Below are 8,966 nucleotides of genomic sequence, written 5' to 3'. Positions count from 1 at the left end.
GTATGCACAGGTTGACCAGGGAACTGCCATCCTCCACAGGGATCCAGCTAGGCCAGAACACCACTGCTGAGACTCTGAGTCATCCTAGGGTCTCAGAAGATTTTGACAAGGACAGGTGGGGAGGGTGGGAATTAGTGTATCCACAAGAAGTAACATGACTAAACAAAAAATACAATTATCTAGGACCTTAGAAATGACACAAAAGATAAAAAATTAGCACAAAACCCATAGCAAGCCTCAAGGGTAATGGAATCTTATGAACAGTACCAGGAACATTGAAGTCCAGAACAGGCTCTGGGTTATTTGTGCCTTTAAAAAAGATGAAGGTGAATTTATCAGTTGTGTTGGGGGTAAGAAAAAGAAGAGTGACTACCTGAAGCAAGAGGTATGATATTAACAGATGACTAACAGTGAAAATAACGCTCACCTCCTATTAATTTTCTGTTCTTTTTTTCTTCTTCTGGAAAGGCTAAAACTCATTTGGTATGAGGGAATTGAAGGCCAAGATAGAGGAAGAGATGGAGAACCACATGATCAACTTTGAGTTACAATATCAAGATGCTGACAAATTGGGTAAGAAGGTATGTAGCACCTCAGATATTGGATTCCATAAAATTGGAGAGAAAATCAAGATGCCACGAGATGTGGGGGGAAGGCATTTGATTTTTAACTATACTGGACACCCCGAAGCCTACAGTGGAAGGGACAGGAGCTGGACTGTGTGATTTAAATACCAGAGGCAGAAGTAGGTATTTTGTAGTGAATTTCAGGGCAGACTGACAGAATGAGGAAGTGAGAATAAGTGTATACAGGGCTGGAGTAGAGCTGTCTTCATTGCATTCTATTTTGCATTAGGAACTACGAATTGTGTGGTTGTCCTGGATTAAGAGAATTAATCAGAATTTGTAGCCACTCAGTTCTGCTGGTTGACTCGGACTAAATTGTGTTATAGCAAAGGCTACATTTTTTTTTTTTTAAATAGATTTTTACTATAGGGTGCTTGTGCTCACCACAGAGACAGAAAGTGAGAAATCCCCCCCCCCCCAGGAAAGATGGCTGTACTGCAATCCCTTCTCCTCCATTCTCCTCTCAGTATTTTGGGCATGCATACACATGTGCCTGGCATAAGTTTGAAGCTGAGTTGAGGACTTGAACTGTGGTTCACCATGTGGGAGTCCAGCGATGTAACCATCATGCCATCTGCTAGTCTCTAAAGTCAGTTTTCACACAGAAAAATAGGAGAAATAGAAAATCAAGGTAGAAGAGACTAAAAAGGTAATTACGAAGAAATTAATGCAACACAGTCTTGGTCATCAGTAAATTTAAGTTGCTGCCAAGTGGCTAGAGGAAAAGAAAAATGAATCATTTACATAATTCTCATTGTCCATAAAAATACATTTTGGATTTTCTTTCTTTTTTATGTTTATTTTATTTTTTCATTTGCATTTTTATTTCATTTTCTTTTATACATTCCATCACATTATTTAGCTTACAAAGTGTGTATTTCAACATGTAAACATTTCTCCCTAGTCCAGTTTATAAAACTGTAAAACAGCTTCAACAGATAATACCACATGATGGTTTTGCTTTTCCTTGGTTCTGAAGTATGAAGTATGAATACTTCCCTTGAGTATTTGTGAGGAAAATACTGGGTGATGAGGAACAAATCTACCTTTCATTGTGTTCAGGAAGCTTGATTCGCTCTATCAACTGATAGATGTTCCAAGGAAGCAGACTGTGGCTCAGTTTGAGAACACACAGTTGTAACTCTAGATCTGACAAGGTTCTTTGTTCTATAATTTGTACCTTCCCTTGTAAGGTAGTCTATGTTCAAAAGAAATGAAAAACCCTGCTATGTCAGAACACAAAATTATTTGTAATACTTCTTTTGTTCAAGTCAAAGGTAGTCATGGTTAAGAGTTCAAACCTTGAAGCTACAACTAGCTGGGTTAAAAATCATGACTTGACAAATTTCTAGCTATTATATTCTAGAAAAAGATACTTAACTTTCTGAAGCTCTGGCTTTTTATCTACAAAGTGAGCATGGTAGAACCTATCTCTTAGGGAATGTTTGCACAGATTAAATACAGTAATCTATGAAAAAAGTGTTCAGCAAGTTTGGCATATGTTAAACATACAAAAGTGAGAACTGTTACTGTTATTTTGATCCCTGCTTTATGGTTACAATTCAATAGCCTGGGAAATATAGGCTGTAGCTGAACCACTGAGAAGGGATGATCCGATGTGCTCTTTCACCATAACGCAGCACAACACTCAATGACCTTCACTGAGTGGCATTGGCATGATATTGAAGCACTAAAATAAGCACTCACTAAGTAGGAGCTGTCATGTTACTATTATGCTTATGATCATCAGCACCACGATGACTATTTAGCCTAACCGGGAAATGTGTTTTTAAGAGTTTAACTTTATTTTAAAAATTAGGATACAAATCTATGTAGTCATTATTCTAAAGAAGAGGTTATATTATTTTAAATGGATATAAAAAGGTGAATTATTCTGGAATAGAATTTGTCCAGAAAACAGTAATTGGCTATTACCCATTGTCATTGTGCAGGCTGTATAGACACACTGAGTAGCTTTGTGCGTTAAACATCTTAACAGTGATAAAATGGTATAAAATTTAAGAAGCCTATGAATGATAGTGCTAGCAGCCATTGGAAAGCAAAGGCCTCTCTCTACACAATAACACATGGATGTAATCAAATGAAGGAATCGTTCAATGATGTTTAGACTTAAATTTATACATCTTCAATGACTGAATCACCTAATTACTAAAATGTCTACCCACAAAATAACTGCGATTGTAAATCTGATATCATCTAACCTCTGTCACCAACTTTTCCCACTGAAACAATTGTTTATAAAACAGTCCTTAACAGTCTAAGCTTTCTTGGAAACATGATTATCATGTTACAGCCCAAGAGAGTGCATCCATGTTATTTTGAAAATCATACATTGTTTCTAGGAATATCAAACCCACAAACGCTACATAAATAAATTTCAAGTACCAGTTTTTCTTAACTGATTTTCTTTTAGAAAAACTGTTTTCTGCACTGAAGTTCGTGATTGGAAGTTACTGCAGTGGAATTACAGTATTTTATAGTTGCTTAGTGCTTTCATATAAAGCATCTCATTTGGTCTCATAACAACGAAACCTATCTGACCTCATCAGAACAGGTATCATTATCCTCATTTTCATTTGAGTAAATTAAAGCTTGGTGAAGTCGAGTGACTCATCTGAAGTCATTTTCTCTCTCTCTCTCTTTTAGCCCAGCACCTCCACCTCTTTAACACTCATCTCACCAAACCTGTTATTTTAACATTCAACTCCTTGCTTGTTTATACGTATGAAGAAGGCTAATCTTTCTGGTTAACCCTAATGTCCATTTTCTTACCTGGGAATAGATTACCTTTCAGAACACTTCTATCAGAGAGATAATCACATAAGGTTTTATTGTGAATGCTTTGCATCATAAAATAATGTACCCCCAAACTGAAAATTTTTCAGAATCTAAATCATATTTCACATCATGGATGATAAAATAATGGGTGAACATTAAAGGCTGTGTTCATGTTGAAACTGAACAATTGGTCAGAGACTGTTTTCAAGGAGACTAACATGGATGATATGTGTTGTCTTCTATATGTACAGTCGTCAAAGATATTTAGCTAGCTGGCCATGGTTCTGAGTTTTCCACAGTCTGTATATTTTCCCCTTTGCCACTCTATCTAGACCTACTTAAGCAACATATTGGGTGTGAATTATCTTGCTTCTTGGTGGAAGCATGTGACCATGAGAGAAACTTGTGAATCCTGACTTGCGGAATGCTGCCAGACTTGATTGCTTTCTGTCAGCTTTTTATTGAATGATTACCATCAAGTTCTGTTTTGTTAAATAACAATATAGTCTAAGTAGTTAGCTCTGGGATTTAGCAGAGTGTTTTCCAGTAAAAGCACATTTTCAAGCCATGAGAAAGAAAGCCGTGGATGAAACCACACTCATGATTCTGCCTCATGTGGTTTTTCCAGGTGGAGGAAGTGGTGAAGAGAGAATTGTAGTGTGGTTGTCCTTAATGTAGCCTTGGAAAGCTCCAAATGGGCAGTCCCAACACAGAAAGTGTGGGTGTGTTTGTGTGTGTGTGCTTTCTTTATAGGAGCAGTTATATTTGCTCAAGAAAGCAGCTTTATCATGCTAACTCTATGGGAGAAAAAGTAAACTGTCTTGAAATTACCCTTATAGACTGTGCGGTATTAAAGCAAAATTTTGCCTGGCTTATGAATGAGTCATCACATTGGCTTGGCTTTATTTTTATTTCTTTTTGACTTTAAGAACTGAAGCCTTAGGGAACTGTTGAGGGAGAGGGAGGGAAATGAAAAGATGGAGAAAAGAATAGCAGTAAGAAGAAAAAGAAGAGCTATTGAGTTCTGAGTTCATGAGGAAGTGAATGCCCTCTCAACTGTTGTGAGTCTCCAATGCTTTCCCTATGAAATGAGAACAATACAAAGGTATACTAGTCCTTCACACTAAGTTAATGTCCAGTAAATATGGGCTAGTGTTATTAGGAATATTACACCTCAGAGAAACTTTTCATCTGGGTAGTTAGTATAATGAGAAAAGGAATGGATGCTTAATGCTCTGCAAATTGTTACAGAAAAAAAGAACAGCATTAAAAAGACTCACATATGAATTCATGTCAAAAAATCTATTTAGATGAAAAACATGTTAAGCCACACTTAACTATTTTCTATTTTGGGAAGTCAGTGGGAAGTTTGCCCAAGAAAAAGTTTATGCCCTCTGGGCAGAAAAGCAATCCCATCCACTCCAGAGCCCTTTAAATCAATTTGAAGTCTTGCAGGATAAACGTTAAAAGAAACCACAACAAAAACAAAAACAAAAATCCTTGTTTTTCTGAAAAATCACTAAGAAATAGCAATAAGGAAAACAAAGAAAAATAGAAAAAAAAACAAGAAAATATTAGAAATTAAAACTTCATCAAAAGACAAAATTACATCAAATTTAGCTATAGATCTAATCTGCAAGTCATGAATTGGGCCAATGTGTTTTACCATATAGAAAAAGAGTTCCCACCAGGCAATTGACAGGGCAGTGGTTTTAGCAAGATGGGGAAAAAGGACACCGAACAGAAAAATAACTGATTGGATAAATCAGATTACTTCAGGTTACTTTTTTGTAAGGGTTAAAGCAAACTGGCCTGTTTGGGGTTTTGGCTGTTCTCTGTCTCCTATTTCTCGGAAGGTCAGATAAACAACTTAGTTTTGGCTTGGTGATGGCATGACAGCGTAACTCCATTTTGGTTTGGTCTGTTGGGTGTAGTGCAGAAGCTTGGTCCAAACCAATGACCTCCTATAAATTTTATTTTATACTCTTAACTTGGACCCAAGATTAAAAAAGAAGTTGAAAGTACTTATCCTCCTTTCATCTCTCTAAACATCTGCAGTGTATAGAAGCAATAATCTCATTGTTATAAAACAAAGATAGTAAAGCTCTAACTCCTTGGAGTGCTTTGGCAAGAAATTTACTTTGGACAGCTGTGGTTTTCTTTCCAGTTAAGCAAAGGTAAACTTCTCTAAATACTATCATTAAAAAAACTATCATTAAAAAAGTTTTTAATGATAGTATTTTATACAATAAATGCTGCTGCTTCCCTGCTTCTTTTTGTTCTCCTTCTTCTTTATTTCATTTTATATTGATAATTTGCTTTATGGAGCATGTGCTCAATGAAGAGAGACAGAGAGAGGTGGTAAAGAGAGAAAGCACTCCCATGAGGGGTGACCATGCTGCAAACCCTTCTCTTCCATTCTCCTCTTGAGATTATGGGCATACATGCACATGCACCCAGTGTGTTTTTCAAGCTGTTTGGTCAGATACTCAAATTGTACAGTCACCCTTATAGGATCCAGGCACTTCAACCACCTTACCACCAGTTGGCACCTAATAAATATTTATTCTGTGTCTTTTTAAGTTTATGTATTTCATCTATGAATGAAAGACACGGAGACAGAAAAGAGACAGTACCCCCCAGATAGGGTCCCAACATACTATCCACCATCCACCTCAGCCAGTTGTTAAAGAGAATTCTGAGTATTCATTCCCATATTCATTTAACACCATACCTTAGGTGAAGATGAAGGTGTGGTTTTGTGGTTTGTGTTCTTTTATTTCTCAGACCAGTAGGGTGTATTATAAAGTATCAACAATAAAACATCCGTGGTACAAAGATAAAGGATATAGTGTAGAGGATGGAGGCATTCTTGGATAGAATGGCCTGGGATGGTCTTTTTGGGGAGGCAGTATCTAAACAGAGGCCTTAGGAGTGATAAGGGAAGGAAGAGATTTCTGAACAGAGGGAACAGTTCATATTAAGGGCCCAAACCAGCCATGGTATCTGGAGCTTCCAAATAACACAGAGAGTAGTAAGATAGAAGCTTTGAGTGTGGATGCTTGTGCATGAAGTTTTAAGAGGTTTTGGAAACCTTGGTAAGTTTTGTTTTGTTCCATTTTTCTTTTTTGTAATGAAAAGCCATTATATTTTAATCAAAGGACTAAAATTAAGGACAAAATCAAGTCAAGTTTGATTCACATAACTGGGTGAATTAAAATCTGACTGAGATTAAGAAGACTAGAAAATAAAAAGAGAGAGGCATAAATGGGGTCTCAAAGTTTTTATTTCCTCTGTGATGGATATGCAGTGGTCTTAAGACATTTGTTTGGAGAGCATATGCAAGGGGATTTTTGTCTAAAGACCAGAAAAGATCAGTTGGACTGGAGATATATATTTGTGAGCTAGTAGTATGATTTGATACCTGAAATGATGAAAATGAATGCACTTAGGAACAACATGTAGAAAGAGAAACAAGAAGGGTTGTTAATTATACCAGGAAAACAAACAGTTAGAGGTCAATCTGAAAAGAAGTTTACTGAAGAGACAGAAAAGATTGGACCGGAAAAGATGAAGAAAATTAGGAAAGTTTAGTTTTACTTGTCATCTAGAAAGTTCCAAGAAGAGGAAACTGTCAATGACGGATAATAAGGTGAGAGAGAAAACTGAAGGTGAATCAGTAAGATAAATGCCTTTGTCTCACAATCATCCTAAACTTTGGGCACCACTCTCCCTATATTTAACCATAAACAATACATTTCATCTTATCAATATACTTGTACACACCTGTTCATCTTCTTCACTCCCTATGCCAGTGTATTATTTTCTAAGCTGCCTAAACAGCTTCCTACTTGGTTCAGATTCATCTTCTCTGGCACCCCCATGAATCCTCTAAGCCACTGCTAGGGAGAAGCTTACACAAACACATGTTGATCATGTCATTCATGTGCTGAAAACTGAAATGTCTCTACCCTATCTTTCAAGATAAAATTTTAATTATTTAGTTCAATACACAAGGTCATGGATGTACACTGAAATTATTTCCCATTTGGGGTTTTTGAGCATCTAGTGCTTGTACACCTTACTACTGAATATATAACTGAGATCTAAATGACTGATTTTTGGCCATAGGGAAAAAAAAGCCAATCAAAATCAGAGAATTACAAAAGTAAGGAAATAATAAACAATTAAAACAGTTATCAAAAATAATAAGGAAGGTAACAGGGAACATCAATTAATCTAAACTATTGTTATTTGAGTCAACTAATGTAATTGATAAAAGTTTAGCAAAAGTGATGGAGTAAAAAGCAGACAAAACACAAATGTACAAAATTAGTAATGAAAAGAGAGGCATCACCACAGATCCTATAGACATTAGAAATAATGCAAGTTCTGTTCATTTCCTATTGCTGATGTAACAAATTGTCAGAACTACTGTGGCTTAAAACAACACAAATTTGGTATCTTATAGTTTAAGAGATATAACATCTGAAATGGGTTTTATGGCTCTGAAATCAGAGTTTTGGCAGACCTATGTTCTTTCTGGAGGCTCTAGGAAAGAAGCTATTTCCATAGCTTTTCCACTTCTATAGATTATCCCCATTTCTTGGATTGTGTCTCCCTTCTAGATATATATCTCCGACCTCTGCTTATTTCACAAATTTTTCTTAGGCCCTTGTGCCTCTTTTTTTCTTTTACAAAAGTGTTTTTGATGACATTGGAACCACTTAGATAATTCAAGATATTTTCTCCATTTCAAGATACCTAGCTTAGTCACAGCCACAATTTTTTTGTCATGTAATATCACATATTTACAGGCTCTAGAGATTCTGAAATGAAGGATATTATGAATAATGTTTTCAAAATAGAGGTGAAATTTTAGATGACATGAACAAATTTCCTGAAAAACACAAATTTTCAGAACTAAAACTAGAATAAGTAGAAAAATCTTTGTAATTATACTTGTATAAATGAAATTAAATTTGTAATTTAAAATATTCACAATAAAAACGCTCAAGTCCTCAGAGGCCAGCAAAATTAAATGATTAGGAACACATAAGGAAAAACATTAACTTACATAAATTTAAGCAGAAAATTGCAAGAGAATAAGTTCAAATTCTTTATATGAGGCCAGCATAATGACAATAGCAAGTTGTAAAGAGAACATTACAAGGCAGGAAAATTCCAGACAGGCAAATGATTCTCATAAACACTCATACAAAAATCTTAGACAAAATATTAACAAGCCAAATCAGTGGAATATAAAAGGAATAATACATTACAACCAAATCAATTTTATTCTACAAATATATGTTTAAGATTTAATCCAAACAATGTGATATATTATATTAACAGATTAAAAATTGCATGAACATCTCAATAGATGCAAAATAAGCACTCAATATTAATATTTTCAGCCTTCACTTATGTTAAAATTCTTAGCAAGTTATGAATAGAGGGAAATTGTCTAACAAAAGGTATCATTAAAAAAAAATTCCTATAGAAAATATTCTACCTGGTTAAAAAAAAAAATACCTTTGG

General features: G+C 35.4%; 1 long non-coding RNA gene across 1 annotated transcript in view; it reads left to right on the top strand.

Moving 5' to 3' along the window:
• LOC102484807 (uncharacterized) overlaps nt 1–576 on the top strand; it is a 272,769-nt gene extending 272,193 nt beyond the window's left edge. Inside the window, exon 5 of the long non-coding RNA XR_333447.2 lies at nt 469–576. This is a non-coding gene — a long non-coding RNA (uncharacterized LOC102484807). The remainder of the gene's footprint in view (nt 1–468) is intronic.
• The last annotated feature ends 8,390 nt before the right edge of the window (nt 577–8,966 follow it).

Source organism: Tupaia chinensis, unplaced genomic scaffold (genome assembly GCF_000334495.1).
Source record: "Tupaia chinensis unplaced genomic scaffold, TupChi_1.0 Scaffold000052_1, whole genome shotgun sequence".
In the NCBI taxonomy this organism is placed as follows: domain Eukaryota; kingdom Metazoa; phylum Chordata; class Mammalia; order Scandentia; family Tupaiidae; genus Tupaia; species Tupaia belangeri.
The sequence above is the reverse complement of the archived record's forward strand: the minus strand, read 5'-3'. Positions and strand labels throughout refer to the sequence as shown.